This window comes from Columba livia, chromosome 15 (genome assembly GCF_036013475.1).
Source record: "Columba livia isolate bColLiv1 breed racing homer chromosome 15, bColLiv1.pat.W.v2, whole genome shotgun sequence".
NCBI lineage: Eukaryota > Metazoa > Chordata > Aves > Columbiformes > Columbidae > Columba > Columba livia.
Genome location: NC_088616.1, coordinates 4,584,959 through 4,601,542, shown reverse-complemented (window position 1 = coordinate 4,601,542; position 16,584 = coordinate 4,584,959). Strand labels below are relative to the sequence as shown.

The following is a 16,584-nucleotide window of genomic DNA, read 5'->3' as shown; positions in this document are numbered from 1 at the left end:
GTTTGTAGGCAGATCTCTTGCAAGTGTATTGTTACAAAAAAAAAAAAAAAAAAAAAAGGACTGTCATGGGAAGTCCCAGAGCTGAATTACTTTTGTGGGAGTTGCTTTTACGCTGCACGGCATTAACCTCCTTTCATGGGAACACACAGAAGCAGGCACACCGCTGACCACACGCGAGAGCCGCTGCCTCCCGGGGGGCTCAGCACCGATGAGTGCAGAGACCATAACGAAGCTCGTTCCCCTGTTCCAAATCCACAGCACCTCTGGGAGGGTGCCAGCTCAGGAGTGGCACAGGCTCCCCACGAGCCTGCACGCAGACAGTGGAGACCTAGGCTGCCCAGCCATAGCCACGAGGATCTACGGACAGGAGAGCGATGCGGCAGGAGGGAGGGATGATAGCTGTTATCAGAGCAACAGAAGGTTAAAGAGAAGGCAGACAAGCTTGTAGGCACACAAAGCCTTTCATAAAGTCCTTTTAACAGTCAAAACTTGAAGAAAGGAAGCATCTAAAAGTTCATCTGTTTCTTCCAACTATATCAACTGATCTAGCATGAGTTATCACCTCCTCCTTGCGCCGCCATGGTAGAAGAGCTGGAGAGCAATATATATATATCCATGCACTGGAGTGGAGATCCAGTTCTCCTTCCAAGGGTCTGCTCTCCAGCTTGTCCCAAGTGGGCCCCTTTTATCCCTGCGGTCACAGCACAAAGGCAGCTACTTGTTTTTGCTGCTCTATCAGCGTTACTGCAGTTAACACCCTGTGCTTCTTCCTCGTCCCATGCTTCATTCAGAAGTGCCTCCAGCTTTGCTGCCTTGTCCCTTCCCATTACGTGTGACTGTTTTTTCCTTCACTACAGAATGTACAGCTTTCTTCCTAGAGGAAATCAGCAGCCATGGGGACAAAAACAGGAAGAAAGGAAACAACTTCCTGCTGGTTCCAAGACCCAGCCTGGAGACATCCCTGACCAACACTGTGCACCTCACCACGGAGCCAACCTGCAAGAGAATCAGCAGCCAGAACCAAGTCGTGCACATGGACAAGCACCGGACAAAACTCATTTGCGCTGCTGCTCACCTCTCCTGAGTTACATGCACGAAAAGTACTAGTCAAAATATGCACAAGGGGCACTTCAGCACCGCTGGGCGAGATATATGTGTGTGTGCTACAATGGGGAGAAGGACGCGTCACTCTCTGAGGAGCCCAAAAGGACTGTGCACTGAGGGTGCAACCCTGCAAAAGCTTTACTGGGGGCTGTTGAGATCCCCTGCTCCGTGCCAGCAGCGCACGGTGTGAAAACTCTGTTCAAGGGCTCGATGCAGAGGAAAACCAACCTGAACATATAAAAAGCACTGTGCTTGCCACCAGATCAGCTCACAAAGTGGCTGCCAAACCACCGGTGCCAGAATCAGGGGAAGGGTGGGTGGGAACGCGTGGCAAGTGATGGGGCCTTTCAGCTCCAGCATGGACTTGGATCAGCTGAAACAAGTCACGAACGTGCACCTTCAACTATGGCCCCGAGCCCCAGATCACCCAGCTCCCGGGCAACACGGACCCCGAGGGCAGATCACACAGGTCCAGCGCTGCTGCTTCTGCCTGTCACTGACAGGGCCGAGCTCCCACCTGGGGCACCGAAGGCCGCCCCCGCCTCACCTCACCTCCCGGGGCAGGCGACGGTGCCCATTTTCTGAGGGCTCCTCCCCGCTGACAGCGGTCGGGGCCGCCACCTGCCCGCGGCTCGGCGGCCGCCACCTCGGGGCGCCGGCCTTGTCCTGCGCCCCGCCGAGAGCCGCTCCCTGCCCGGCTGAGGCGGCGCGGTCCGGGGAGGCAACGGCCCCTCAGCCCGCGGGGCTGCCCCTCTCGGCCGGGCCGCCAGCAGGGGGCTGCCGAGCCGCGGCTGAGCCGGCCGGGCCGCGGACGGGACGGAGCCCGCAACTCACGTGTGCGCCGTGCCCCGGGGCAGAGCCGCCCGGCCCCGCGGAGCGCCCCCCCCCCCCCCGCCCCTTAGCCCCCTCTGGCCCCGCGTCCGCACTCACCGTGCAGGCGGGTGAAGCGCAGCGGCGACCCACCGCTCGGCTCGGGCTGCCCCCCAGTGCGGCTTAAGGAACCGGCGCCGCCGAGCTCGGCCCGCGGAGGGAGCGGAGACTCCTCCCCCGTGCCAGGGGCCGGCCGGCCGGGCACGCCATTCACAGCCGCGGCATGCAAATGGAAGATGGGAACCGGGCCGGGCTCGGCGGCGTGAGTCCCGCCGAGGAAGTGCCAGCGCCCGAGGCCGCGGGACGACGCATCTCGCAGCCGCCGCCCTGACTCACGGTGCAGGAATGCGCCGCGCCGGGCGGAAGCCACCGGCCCTCCCGCGGCCCCCGCAGCGCGGCCCTCGTGGCCCCGGCCTGGAGCCCCCGCCTCCCCGCCGGGCTTTTGGGGTCCGCATCACCCTTCGGGCGTGCAGCCGCCGAACCGCAGCCGAGCCGCGGTGACAGTGTTCAGCTCCAGGTCCCGTTAGCCCCGGGCCCGCCGGGCGCTCCCGCGGCTGCTGGGAACGGCGGCAGCGGTGCCTGGGGAGCTGGGCTGAGCCCCGGGCGGGGAGCCCCGGGGCCGGAGCCGCTCTCGGCACTGCGGACGGACAAGCTCAGCGCAGGGACAAGCTCAGCGCAGGGACAAGCTCAGCGCAAGGATGGGCACAGCTGAGCTGCCAGGCCCCGGCCGGGCTTTCCCCGGCCCCCTTGCCACCCACAGGGATTCCTCGCAGCTGGGTCTGTCGCGGTTCTGCCCTCACACAGAACAACTAACGCTTGGCTGGGCTGCTCCACATCACCTCCTTTCTTGCTGTTTTCTTCACTGTCCTTTACCTGCTCCTTGCCCCATTTCCCCCTCCCACTTAGTCCTGTGCTTCCCATCAAGTTCCTCACACCTCCTCCTCCAGCCATGTGGTTAGTGTATCATCCCTTCCCTAAGCTGTTTCTTTCCCCGCAGCTTAAACATTTTCCCCTTCTCGGATGGCATCCTCCCACCTCGATTGCTCAGCCGTCCTCACTTTTGTCCTGGTATTGCTGCCGAAGATTTCCCCACCCGTCCTCTCCGGAGCATCAGTCAGCATGTATTGCTCACTCAGAGGTTTGCTACAGCTCCAGCAAGGCATGCAGCACACACATCCCTCTTCAGCGGGTCCCCAACCCACTGCTGCAGATGCTTTTTTATATTAGTAATAACTACTCTTTGCCATCTTACTGCATCTTCCCTGCCAACCTGCACACGAGAGCGATTGAGATGAGCAGGAGAGTCGGTGTCACGGGGGCTGGCCTTCCCTGCAAAGGGTGAGCTCATCGGTAATGCACCCCCCGTGTGTGCCCACACACGGCAACAACATCCACACTTCAAAGACGAAAACCCTGCTAACTGCAGTGCACCTCGTCAGCTAATGAGGAAACACAGGTCAGCCTCAGCTAGTCCTGGCTGAGGTGGAGACCAAATTGCATGCAGAACCCTGACCGTTTGCAAAGCTCTGCAAAGCTTAACAAGCACAAATTATTTTCAGATGTTTCTACCACATGAACAAGGAAAAGAAGTGTCCAGTAATGTAAAAGAGCAGAGATGAACTCACAGGGCCTTTCAGCATCTCCCAGGAGGAACGCTCTGGAGCTGGAATATGACTCTGACCCACCCCTGCTCTTTCTTAGCCTCCTGCCAACAGTACGTGCATTTTGCAAGAAAAACAAAGCTGTATCACTGAAACGTGATTTCTCACTCATGTACAACGCTCCTGCAGACAGCACTGCTAACACCGTCCCACAAGATCTTCTTCCCCGGCACTTCCTGAGTCTGTGGGGTGGATTCTTTTACCCCACTGCAGGAAGCTGCATTTAGATAAAATCTACCCTCTTGGTCAAGAATACACCCTCCTTGCTCCTGTCACCACCCAGGGTGTTTCTCCTTCAGTGCAGTGAGTCCTATCAGCCTAAAATACATGGAACATGGTGACTTAAGGCCAGCTTCTGACTGCTTCTCTCTTGAGCACGAGCCAGTGCACAGCAGCAGTTTGGTGTTGAGGACGCACCAGCCCTGGTCCAGAGCAGGTCATCCCCCCCAACAGTTTGCTTTGTTTTCTCCCTCAAGAATGCTTGCAGAGGGAACTTCTGTTGGAAACGTGGCCTCTGAGGACCAGCTAAAGGAGACCTCTCTTTCTGGTGCTTGTTATATTTAATGTGAACATGTGATTACATGCATTTGCTTCATTCTTCTCTGCTGGAAACTGGAATTTCCTCTCTTCTGCTTGAAACCCATAAGAAACTATGATCTTGCAACAAGACATGGTTGAGACCCAATGAAACAGATATCCACCAGCGTGTGAAGTGCAGCGCCTCTCTCAAACTGCTCCTTCAAAGCCAGGTGAACCACACACCTGCCACTTACAGCCAGGCACCAGTGGGTCTGCACTGGCCAGGAGTGGTGCAGAAGAGCCCACGAGTACTTCACGTGTTTGCTCAATATCTCATCTCCATCAGCGCCCCACAGTTCTCCCTCCTGCTTGCACATTTGTACGCAACGCTCCTTGGAGCACCAATCCTGTGTCATCAGGTATTAAATCAGGCTGCAGTGTATATTGATTATACATCTGAGTAGGCAAATGGTGGTGTTGACATGTGCTTATGGCCACCGCTGGACACGTGGCACCGGGGAGCTGTGCAGTGCTCTGAGTCAGCACAGCGCCTTTTCCCTTATCTTGCAGCCTGCATGCGTTGCCTAACAGTTATGTCAGGACAGCTGGGACACACCAGGAGCACAGAGGTCTATTTTTATCTGGATCAAGAGTTATCTAGACAGATTATTTTATTTCAACCTGCTTTGTTCAGGGTTTAGGCCAAGAAAGTATCCGGGAAGCACAGCAGAGAGCATCAGATTGCAGCCTTTGCGCGGCAAGCGGAGCTCCCCTGGCCTTCTGGAAATGCACGGGCTTTGCAGTGCCTCCTGTGCTGACACGAAGCGGCGGCTCAGCCCTGGCAGCTGTCCTAGCAAACAGGGAAGAGGTCCAGAAAGGCCTGGGATTTCTTCTGGGGAGGATAAATAACACAGAAACCCAAGCGAAGTCCCATGGAGTTTCAAATGCAGGTGGCCTGGCCAGGAGCCTGAGAGGGAACTGCCAGGAGCAAGAGGACGAGGCTTCCCTTTGGGGAATGCATTTCCAGGGTGGACTGGAGATCACCTGCATCCCACCCCTGGGGAAGCACCAGGTTCCTGGGTACCAGCAGCAGGGATCACAGTGGCAAGGAGTGATACAGAGGTGACTTTACCCTGGCAATTCAGTGTGCACGGCGAAGCGCTGGATGTGCTGCGGGCTCAGCTGGCTGCAAGGCTGCACACAGAGAAGGACAGGGTATTAATTCAGGAATTAAAGCCCAGGGAAGAGGCTCAAAAATAAAACCAAGCCCCGCTGTCCTAGTCTCCAGCTTATTCAGCACAAACCAGGATGGATAATTCAGTTCACAGATGTGTTCAGCGAGTCCATGTGGGGCTGGGGACCAAACCCATGAGATGAGGCAGGAGAGAAGCCAAAATACTGAGGATCTCAGAAGGTGGTGGTACCCCAGACTGCTCACAGCCACAGGAGCTGCTGCCCAGCACAGCATGAGGAAATCACATCAAAACTCAGCCCCTTCATTTTCTGCCCAGATTAATTGCAATTGATCATTCCTAGCTCTAGCCGCAAGGAATGTGGGTGTTTGCAATGCCAGATGGAGCTGGAGGAGTGGAAATAACATAAAACTAGGATTTCATAGCCAGCCCTTACAGAAATATTTATTTTTAACTGTTTTTCACCCAGAATGATCTGATTTTGATAATTCAGATCAAAATGGCAATTTTCATTTTGGTCAACCCATTAGGGGAACTGACAAAAAAAAAGAAGTGTAAAGAAGGCTATTATTTCCAAAATACTTAGGAAATATCACTTAGCAAAATAGCATTCTCCCCAGTTTACTCCAACAAAAAAGGAGCTTTTAACATAAATATATAAAATATATATGTATGTTTCATATGGAAGGAATAAAAATGTCATGAAAGAAGTAAGATGAAACTCCCAAAATATCTGTTATGTAGCCTGAAAGACTCTTATGATTTTCCAGTCCAATGTTGGCAACAGATGAAATAATATTGCTTCAGAATTACAAAACTAGACAGATTTATTTCCAAGAGGCACATGAGGACTCTTATACAGCAGTCAAACACGAAGCGTAGTCACCAAGTGTGTGACCAAAGCTTGCTATCAGAATGCAGGCATGAAAGAGGCTGAATGCAAATTACACTAATTACCTTTTAGTTGGTGATTTGTAGTTCTGGAGTGCCTGGGTTTTGAACGGTGACTTTCATTTAAATGCCCAACTTCTGCTAGTGGCCAGCCCTGGTGGCTTCGAGCCTGCTGCTGGGGACAAGCCTTGAAGGAGAATGTTCAAAACTGACAATAATGGGTGATCTAGTTCAGTTCAGAAAGGGACTCAAACCCATCATCAGCCACAATGAAGTTCACCATCTCATAAGTTCCCATATTAACTGAACAGGATTTTAATATTTCTTTTAAAAGAGTGCTAGTTCAGTTACTCATAAATGAACTGAAGGAGTTCATAAAAGAGACGAGGAATTTTGGTTGGTCTGTTGGAAGTAAACTACATTTTTGAAGAAAGAGTAGAGAGATGCTATCTTGATGTAAAAATATTAACTCAGTAATTGGAAAAAAAAATAGTTCGGTTATTGACAACAAGCTTGTAAAGAGCTTGCTTCACTAAAATAACAGGGCTTTGTGTAAATCCGGTATATCTTCAAACAAATCTTTAAGAATAGTTTTGGCATAGGCGAGTAAAAGACAAAGTAACACGCTAAAATTTCAAAGTAAAATCCACTCTCCCTGTTTTAGTAACATAGATCCACTCTCCAGATACAAATAATTTAAGTATGTCGTACTGTAGTTAGACTTAAGGAACAATTATATTTAATGTAAAAAACATGCCAAACAATCTAATTTCATGGGCTCTGGTCTGAACTTTATCGGTCCCGCTGTGCTGCTCAGTAACTGGGAAAAGGTGCAGCTGGAAAGGTGGCTCCTCTTCTCCATCTGTCACTGCTCTGCTGGTTTAGTCCTTCTGTGCTATTCCTGATATTTCAGGTTGAAAGAGGACCCAAGGAAGAGGAGGGGGTTACCAGCTTCCAGAGGTTCTCTGAGCTCTGTCTCTGGCGTGCCTGGAGCGTGGCCTTGCCATTGAGTTTTGAAGACCTCTGAGGATGGAGGTCCCACCACCTCTCTGGGTTCTGTCCCGGGGCTGTGCTGCTCTCACCAGGACGAGCCCCATCTTTGTGTGCAGCCGGTTTCCCTTGTCACTGCCCTCGCAGGGTCCCTGCAGCCCCCATGGGCTGTGCAAGGTGGGTTTCAATCCCCTCCAGCTCCAGGGTGAGCAACGCTGCTCTCTCAGCCTCTGCTCCCCAGTCTCAGCCATCCCAGTGGCCCTTCACTGGGCTCCAGTTTCTCTGTCCAAAACGGGATGCCGCGATGCACTGAATCACCAGCACTGTGCAAACAGGAACAGAAGGATTATTTGTAATTGAACCCCATCAACAGTGAGCCTACAAACAACTGTCAAAACACAACAATATGTAAAGTCTCCCCGTTTTCCAGCAGACTTTTTTGGTGTAGGAACTAAAGAAGCTGTTGCCGACCTTCAATGAGGAAGCGCTGGTGGAGCTGCCTCTGCCGTTCCAGGCCTTCCACAGGACATGGTGGAAAAAGGAGGCTGCCAGCAAAGTTTTTAAGCAATATTCTGTTTGTGCTTATGATAAGGTGCCAAATCAGGGGAAGGCAAGAAAGGAATGAAACCCAAGAAGAAAGCAACTATCAACCTTGACTCCCACCCAAGACTCATGAGTGTATTACATTTTATTACAAGTATTTCTTACGAAAAGTCTATACTTTGAGCAAATTGTCCCAGTAGAGTGGCATGTTTTAGCACAAGCCAGCCTGCAAGTATCTGCCTTCCTTGTTTTACCTTTTTTTCTGGCACATGAAGCATTTTGAAATCATCTGGATCTTCCTACTGCTTCAGGACCTCTGAGGTCCCAAAGCCAAGAAAACTCCTCAGTCACTCTTTGGAAAATTTTCGGATATGCGCCTGACCAAGCTGTCCTCCCAGAGCCTCGGCTAAGGCAGCCTGTCTGCCCCAGGGACCGGCTCCCTCTTTCACTGGATGTGACAATTGCACCAGTGAATATGGTCAGAGCTTCAACTAGGCAGAAATCAGAAGGCCAGACTCCAGAAAGGTTTGGTAAAACAGAGTGTGTCTTCATTTCAGATTGCTACAAAAACCTGGATTTCATGTTGTCCACAAAGGAAAGATCTGTACAAAGTATCTAAGCCTTTCCAAAAAAAAAAAAAAACAAAACAAACCCGCAAATGTTTGGACAAAGTCCATTTTTTAATGTAACGAACAGAAACTTCTCAAAAACTGGGTGGGGAATTGTTTCAGAAAAGGGTAAAACCTTCCAAACTGCTTGCTTCCAAAACCCCTCTGAGCCCTGTGGAGGAGACAGACAGATGTTTTGCTGGAATCCCAGCAAAATCACCGCAGGGCACGTGCCATCATCCGGGAAAGGGCAGATCGGGAGCTTCGCTGCCCCGGTCCGATTCCTCCTGGAGCAGATGGGCTGCAGCAAGAGGGACCAGCTGGACGGGCTCATGGCTGGGATGTGCAGCTTCCCTGGAGTGGGGTCTCTCCTGTGCCCCGACATCCACAGTTTGGATCACAGCCCTCAGTGCCAGCCAGAGAAAGAAGCTGCTCACTGTCTCATTCCTATTCTCCCCTGAATAAAGCCTCGCAGGAAAGGGAAGGGATCATTTAATTTCTTAAAGGGCAGCTGACTCCCCGCTAAATGGCCACATTCTTGTCCCTCTCTCAGAATGCGGCTGGTGCCAAACTTGGTCACAAAGGCGTATTCACGGCTTTTTCCTTCCTACACATTCAGGAGTTGAAAGCAAGTTTGGTGCAAACTCCCCAAAATGACTTATTCAGCAGCTGCTCGCCAGCTTCCTGTTTGCAGAGCTGGGGCCAGGGCACGATCCCTGACACCGCACACGCTGCACGGGGACACCCCGCTTCTCCAGCGCCCCCCGAGCCTGGCAGCACATCAACCATCACCGGCTTGGGCAATGACCCCATCACCAGTCCAGCCTTTTCACCTCTGCTTTTGGTTTCATCACCAAATTTGCTTTTCCTTGAGTTCACTGGTCCCTGGGACACGTTCCAGCTGTAATGAGGATCTTTTCCCCAGTAAATAATTCCTGCTCTCTCAAAGGGAGTGGAGCAAATACTCAGCCTCAAGCTACTGAGCACGGAGGGCAGCCAGCTCCTACCCTTGCCAACAGCCATGGAAGCGATTATCCTCCCTCGGACCGAGACTCAATGTCTTGTCTAAAAATCTACAGGAAGAGATTGGGGGAATGGGGACAAAGCTGCCCTTCAGCTCTTCACTTATAGCAAGGAAATCAGACAAAATGGACAAACTTTGCTCAACACAATGCCACCTTCATGCTGAAACTCGCAGATCCTTCCTGGTGTGCTTTCAGCTCTATCACACTTTGGGGAAGTGTAGGAACAACCAGGGCGTAGGACTGTCCAGGGGATTTTCAGCTGGGAGATGAGCTCCCAGGAGCAGTTTGGGGTGGCAGGATGTCCCTGCTGGGGTCATCATAGGTTTATCAAGGAGAAGAAACCCCTGGATCTGTGCAAGCTCATGGGAAAATGAGTGTCTGCTGTGAGTGCATCAGTGGTGGCTCCTGGTTGCAGGGGGAGATGATCAGGATGTTTCCTTTGGTTATGTGGTTTCTTCACCATCTGTGGCTTCAGCGTGACTGCCAGCAATTTCTCCTCTTGGCGTCCTACACAGCTTTTTGCCGGAAAATGCCCACGGAGTGTCTGCAATCCCTACGGCCACGCTTGCTGCTCAGCTCACCGGGAAGAACCGAGAACATCTCCGTAATGTCTCCAGTAAAATGAGTTGCCTCGTACAAGAGACAGCCTTCCATGCCACAACCCATGGGGAAGGATCCTTGCACTAATGGCATAGATATATTTTTTCCATGGTGCCACCATCATTTCAAATCATGTTATAACTGAGCAAGCTGGGTCCTCATTGCCTTTCCCACCAGGCTGGTGGTACGAGATATCAGGATTTCACTCCAGTAGCCCCACGATCTTTCATGGTTGCACACACCACACTGGTAGGTTCGGACTGTCCTCAAATGGAATTATTTAATCAGCAACATGCTTACATGCTGACCACCAAAGCTGCCTAATGACTGCAGAGATGATAATTTGTGGCAGGTCAGTGGTAAGTGAGCTCAGATGTGGTTTCCTGGCAGGGAGAGGACCCTTTCTGCTCATTGAGCATTTGCTCTTGCAGCTGTGTCTATTTGTACGTGGACAAAAGTGTTCACACCTGACCCTGGCTGTGCCCATAAACATTGCTTTATTGCAGTGCCACAGGGGCAGAGGAGACGTGGCTGTGGCCACCTGCGCTGGGCTCCCTGCATCAGCCATGGCAGCGGGACAGCCACCGACCACAGGGCTACGTCATGCTCTGCCATGGTGTGCTCCCAAGACAGGGTCACAAACGCCCCTGGCATGAGCAGCAAGTGCTGCCCAGGGTGGTTTAGGGCAGGAATGTGGAAAGATTTGACAACTCACACAGCAGAGATGAAGGTCATGGGTGCTCCAGGCAGGGAGCCAAGACATGTGAGTGCTCGTATCTCCTGGACCAGGCCTCCTGCCCTGGGACAGGGGAGCCATCCCAGCCCTGTTACGTTGGGAAGTGTGGATCCCTCCTTTCTGGGAATGGGCCTATCCCCATCGTCATCCTTTTATTCCACAGGGAAAGCACAAATGTTTTTGTGCGGTCACTGAGCTGAACTGGAGTTGATGGGCAGAGTGACTGGACATCTTTCTCAGCAGCTCCACAGGACAATGCTCCAAGACCCAGGTCCATGCACAGTTTCTGCGCTTACTGCATCAGCCCCACTGCTGTTTGAACAGTGACACGGCTGGGACATGAGCTGGGAAAGCTCCCTGACCAGACACATCTCTAGCATGAGCCAGCTCTTCAGCCTGGGTGCATCTTACACACGATCATATATAACCCACTGGCTCATATGCAGGCTGTGCTATGCACAGGGACCGCTGGTGCTGGTTCCAAACGGACATTTCCGAGGAAAAATGCCTTTGGCAATGTAAATTCTTAGTGATCCTCAGAAGGATCAAACCCAAACATTTAAATCTCTCCAGGAGAGCGTCTGAAGGACAGGAGGGTACCAGCACAACGCTGGGCATACTGGGGACCAGGGAAAATGGCGAGCCTGCGGCATCCAGTGCTGCTGACTCAGACACAGGGATCACAAAGTCTAATATAATTTTGTTGCACAGGAGCCAGCACAGTAGGTGAGTGGTGTTGCAAGTGAGGCCAGTTTTCCACGGTACGTGCTGTATCTTACAGCCACTGATTCAGTTAAAAGGATGTTCCGCCCTGGGGCTGGGCAATTACAAATTTAGCAGCTAGAGTTATATGCCCATAAATATCTTTGTGGTAACCTTTCACATTGCATCTGGGAAGAGCCTAAGCAGGAAATTTCAGGTAGAAATGGGAAACAAAACCTCATCATTTGAGTCATCAATCACACGGTAAAGTTAGGAGAGGAGTTAGCCTGAGTACAAAGGAGCTTGTCTCTGGCAGGGCTTCTGTAATAGAAATAGAAGCAGCAATTGCTTCTGGTTTCCTGGAAAACTTGTATTTGAGCTTGCTTTTAATTTTCCTCCTGGAAAAGGAATAAAATTCTGACCTACATTTGAGCAAAAGAGCCATTTGGATCAGACAGCCAAAACAGGCCCAGGCATAGATGCTTCCTCGGTGCCCGCTGAAGTTGGGTGTTTGACGCAATGAGATAATGCTTCTCTGGAAGAATTTCTAACAAAGAGTTTCTGTAACTGAGGCTGCAAATAAAATTATCTGCCTTATTGTGTAGGGCTAACGAGTCCATCTTAATATTGAAAGGCTGTTGTGTTTTCTGTCCAGAGCTTGAGTTTTGTCATAAATTTTAAAAAAGCATGACCCTGGTAACAAAACCGATGAGGAACCACTGCTCAAAGTGAAGTCAGACTCTGAAATCAGCCCTCTCAAGCAGTTGTTTTGCTGGCCTTTTGAAAATAACTCTTTTCAGATGTGTGATTGGGAATTTGCCAGGCCGCTCCAGATATTTCCCCAGAGGTCCAGATGGTACCAGAAGACATGGAAAATAAGATATGTCATCCTTAAATAAGATTATTGGCACTCTGCCTCGCTGTAAAGTACTCTCATTGTATTAGCGCAGTCTGGGTGCGTGACCCTGTGCAAACAGAGGGTGTTGTGCGGAGCAGGAGGGACTCGTGCAGGGTCGTGTGTGTCCCTGGGGTTGAACGCAGCCAGGTCCCCAAGCAGTCCAGTCTCACTGGAGGAGATGAGAAGCATCTTCCAAACCAGCACTGTGATTTTCCTTTGCTGTAACAGCTAAAGCACTGTTAAATGAAAATCCAAGCAGCCACCTAGCAAACAGCGAGCCCCTGCCTCAGCCTCTCAGCAAGGTAATCCTGAAAGCTGCCCTGGGAACAGAGATGCTTGAAATCTGCCATCCGCTTTGGGTGAGGAAATCCAGAAAATGGGGTTTGGAAGAAGCTGGCATTTGGTTTCACAATGAGGACCAGATTTTCAAGAATTCCTTCTGAAAGGAAATTCCAACACATTTGGAAACTAATTTTGGAAAACAGAAATATTTCCATCCATCTCAGGGAGAGAGGCAATGTGTGTCCTGCACAGAGCACCATTCCCAGCGCAGCTCTGAGCACAGGGGCTCACCACGAGCCTGGAGGACAGACAGTCGTGGCCAGCCAAGGAACGTCCCATCAGCCCCAGGACAACATCCCGGTGACTTGGTAACATCCACCTCACATATTTGTTTGTATATCTCATTCCAATCTTGAACAAAAAAATGAAAAAAGACTAAGCCCTTGAGAGCACTTGCTCAGTGCATCTGGGCAAAGCCATGGAAGCCTGGCTTGGCAGGCTTTGAGAGGAAAAGCTAAGCCACTCCCCAGCCCCTCCATCTCCAACAAAGCTCCTGGAGCTCTTCAGAACATGGACATGGGATTTAGCAGGACTTTGGGAGCCACGCGTGGGGCAGAGGGCCACACAGCAGCGCCAGCAGTGCATCCAGACCTCTTGGGCTTCATTGCTGTACTGGAGCTCCCCCAAGCACAGTCCCTGGCTGCTGTTTGGGTGTCGTGGGAGGGCCTGGATGGCTCTCCAGCTGCCCGAGAGACAGAGCCAAAGGCCTGACTCATCTCGCTCTGTGGGAGGAGCTGGGATGGTGGGCAGCCTAAAGGCCACTGCCAGCCCTCACCCCTGTGCCCTGCTGCAGATGCCGGCAATGTTTAATGGGATAATCATAGCCCCGCGGAATCTGCCTGCCCGCCGGACTGCTGCGCATTGCTGCTCGCAAAATACTATTTCTGGCACCACCGCCAGCCTAAGCCCCAAACCATACATAACGCTGCAGCCGGAGTCTGCCCGATTCCCAGAAATTCCAGCGATGGATGAAGCAGTGGATTTTTCTCACAGACCCACACAGCAACATAGAACAGGAAAACCTAAAAAGAAATGGAGAAGCTACTGGTGGTGGTCACCAAAGCCCTATCTAAGTATCCAGCCTGGAGAACCTGCTGTGTCCTAAGATATGAGATGCTCTCAGGGCTTTTCTCAGGAGATTTCTCCTGGCATCTCCAATGGCAGCCTCTCCCCAGCTGATGGAGGTCTAGGTTGACCCATGGTGGTGGAGAAGGAACTGTCACTGAGCTGAAATGTGCCTGGCATGTTGCGAGAAGAACAACTCACTGTGAAACTGAGGAATCTGAGTTTCTCTAGGGATTATTCTAATTAGACACTGGCTATTTTTACCCGTATCATATGTTGGAAATACAACTTTAAAGCCACTCTGGAGCAGCCAAGTTAAATACTGTAATAACCTTGAAAATAGGGTTAGCAAATTTAATGGCTAACAACAACATTTCCAGCAATAATACTAAACCAGACGGACTAACTGCCATGCTTCTTGGCACAACTGAACACGAGGAGAGTCAGGGGTGAAACTGCATCCCTTGACAGAAGCTAACAGCTATCTGAGTCCATCAGCAGAAGCACTGTCACAGACACTGTGAATGACGGGTGGCTGAAGTCACTCAGATAAACACTGTCAAATCCTAGAAACAAATTACATCTACAACAGCTTCTATATTCATGAACAGCACTACAGCAGGTCTCATAAATTTTCCAGCAAACCAGTGATTATGGCTAACGGGAAGAAGGCCAGTGGCTCGGTGCCCAGAGCAGCTTGGGAATCCTGGGCTCCCTCGCAGCTCATGCAGGAGCAGCAGGAGCAGCACCGGGTCCTGCCCAACCATGGTCCCACGGTGCTGGGCAGCTCAGCAAGCCCTGGAGAAACGTGGGCCTGCAAAGCATCCAACACCAGTGGGCTTGATCCAGGTTTACTTTTCCTGGGCTATGTAGCAAGATCCTGTACCAGGACCCCGCTGCCTAAGCTACATCTGCACGCTCATAAGCTGAAGTCTGGCAAAAGCTCTGGGGAAAAAAATCCCTCCTTGTTCTCAAAATATCACACGTCTTCTACAGCAGGTTAGTCTGGCAGACCTCCAGTTCCACGAGCACAGGTTTGCAAAGATTTGGGTTAAACTGAGCTCCAAATTTATGCAGAGTTTAGTGCTTGTTTTACAGCTGTAGAATTCCAACTCAGTTTAAAGCCTGTGTGCTGTCTCCCAAGGGTCTTACAATGCTGTTCACCCTGCCCCTTTTCAGATGGGCGCCTGGTCCTCCCCGGGGGGCACAGAGATGCTCCCTCCCCACGGTCACCTGAGTGATGGCACCACACCAGCTGAATCTCTGCATCCAGTTAGTGATGTTAGATGAATTTTCAGGAGGCACGTGCCCATTCTGCTACCTCAGGGCCCCCAGGACAGCTGCCTGGCACTGAGCAGCCTTTGCACCCGGGTTTCCAGCGCTGCTTGGGCAGAGAGGCTCCTTGAGGAAGCCCCTGGTGATGCTCAGCAGCACAAGCCCCCAGCAGTCAGCGTTCCACCGGGGTGAAACTGGTTTCACCTTGAGCACAGCTCTCTGCGGAAAACTGGGAATTTAAAAAATATTTTGTCCGGACAAGTTATCCTCATTTCTACAGGGTAACAATCTCCTTCAAAGGCAAGTGATGGGTTTTGATCTCAGGGCTGTATGAGACGTGATCGCAACTGTTTGGCCTGCGGTGCATTTTCCATACACCTCTAAGAAAATGTCTGCTAGCTGATTCAAGAGCACACCTGGAAAGTCCCCAGCCACAGCCAGCTGTGTGCACGGCTCGGAGGGGGTCTCTGACATAAGGGATTTTCCCACACACATCACAGTGAGGGCCAAGCAATTTTAACAGCACTGCGATGGTTAAAGAGAAAGTTTGGAGCTGGTTTGGTTTGGTTTGTTTGGTTTTTTTGGGGGGAGCATTTGTTTTGTTTTGCTTAGTTTCCTGTGGTGTACAAATGCAAGTGCCACTTTGGTGTCTGTCCTGAGCCTTGGAAACACCAGTCCCACAGGCACCAGCGGGGTAAAGTGCTGCTCAGCAGACAGCTTCGGTAAGCCCCCATGTTTTTGGCAACAATGGCCCACTATGCCAGTGCCATTGGCTTATTTCTTTCCCCCTGTGGAACATCTCCACATCGCAGGTCTATGGCTGCAATCCCACATTGCTGGTCCCACACCCCTCTCTGCCCATGTCCTCCCCTTTCTCCATAGCTCTGGAACTCTCTTGACTTTCCTCCCAGCAGTCCAAAAAATAGTTTAACTTCTTTCCATTTTGAGAAGCCAGACAGGCTCGAAACCCACTGTGGGGACAGTTTCTTCTGGCAGCAGAGACCCAGGTGTCAAAATCAAAGGATGAGGCTGAACCTTGGGGCACCTTGTCATGCCATGGGAGACAATTCTTCTCGAACGCTACCATGGGAGCGTGCTGGAATGGGAACTCAGCTTCTGTTGCTCCTGATCACACTGAGTCCTGGGTATATACATTATCCCAAAATAGTGGGATCAGCCACGTGCATGGTCTTCTCCTGGGAAAGGGCAGAGCAACAGCACACTGCAGGATGACAGGCCAGGGCAGAGGAGTTACTCACAGAAGCATTTCCTTTCTCATGATCACTCAGTTTATCTTTGATTAGAACAGGGTTTTTTTTTTTTAACTTTAATCAGTCAGCCTGGGAAAATACTATGGCAATTCTTCTGACCATCCAGATAACTGCTTGTTGAAAGTATTTGTGAGGGCTCATCTAACCCACAGAAATTGCTCCAGACAGGCAGCACTGGCTCCAAAAATGTATTATATGACATTTAATTTGTAACCCCCTTAGCTGAAAAAATTGAACTCATTTCCAATAGGGACTGACATGTGATGAATTTAGTGATGCTCGTGTGAGGTG

General features: G+C 51.2%; 1 protein-coding gene across 3 annotated transcripts in view; it reads right to left on the bottom strand.

The window, feature by feature from the left end:
* The window catches only part of RHBDF1 (rhomboid 5 homolog 1), a 36,731-nt gene extending 34,564 nt beyond the window's left edge, over positions 1 to 2,167 (bottom strand). For all 3 annotated transcript variants that reach the window (XM_065030730.1, XM_065030731.1, XM_065030732.1), the window contains exon 1: positions 2,035 to 2,167. The gene's annotated coding sequence lies outside the window, so the exon portion shown is untranslated. The remainder of the gene's footprint in view (positions 1 to 2,034) is intronic.
* Between the last annotated feature and the right edge of the window lie 14,417 nt (positions 2,168 to 16,584).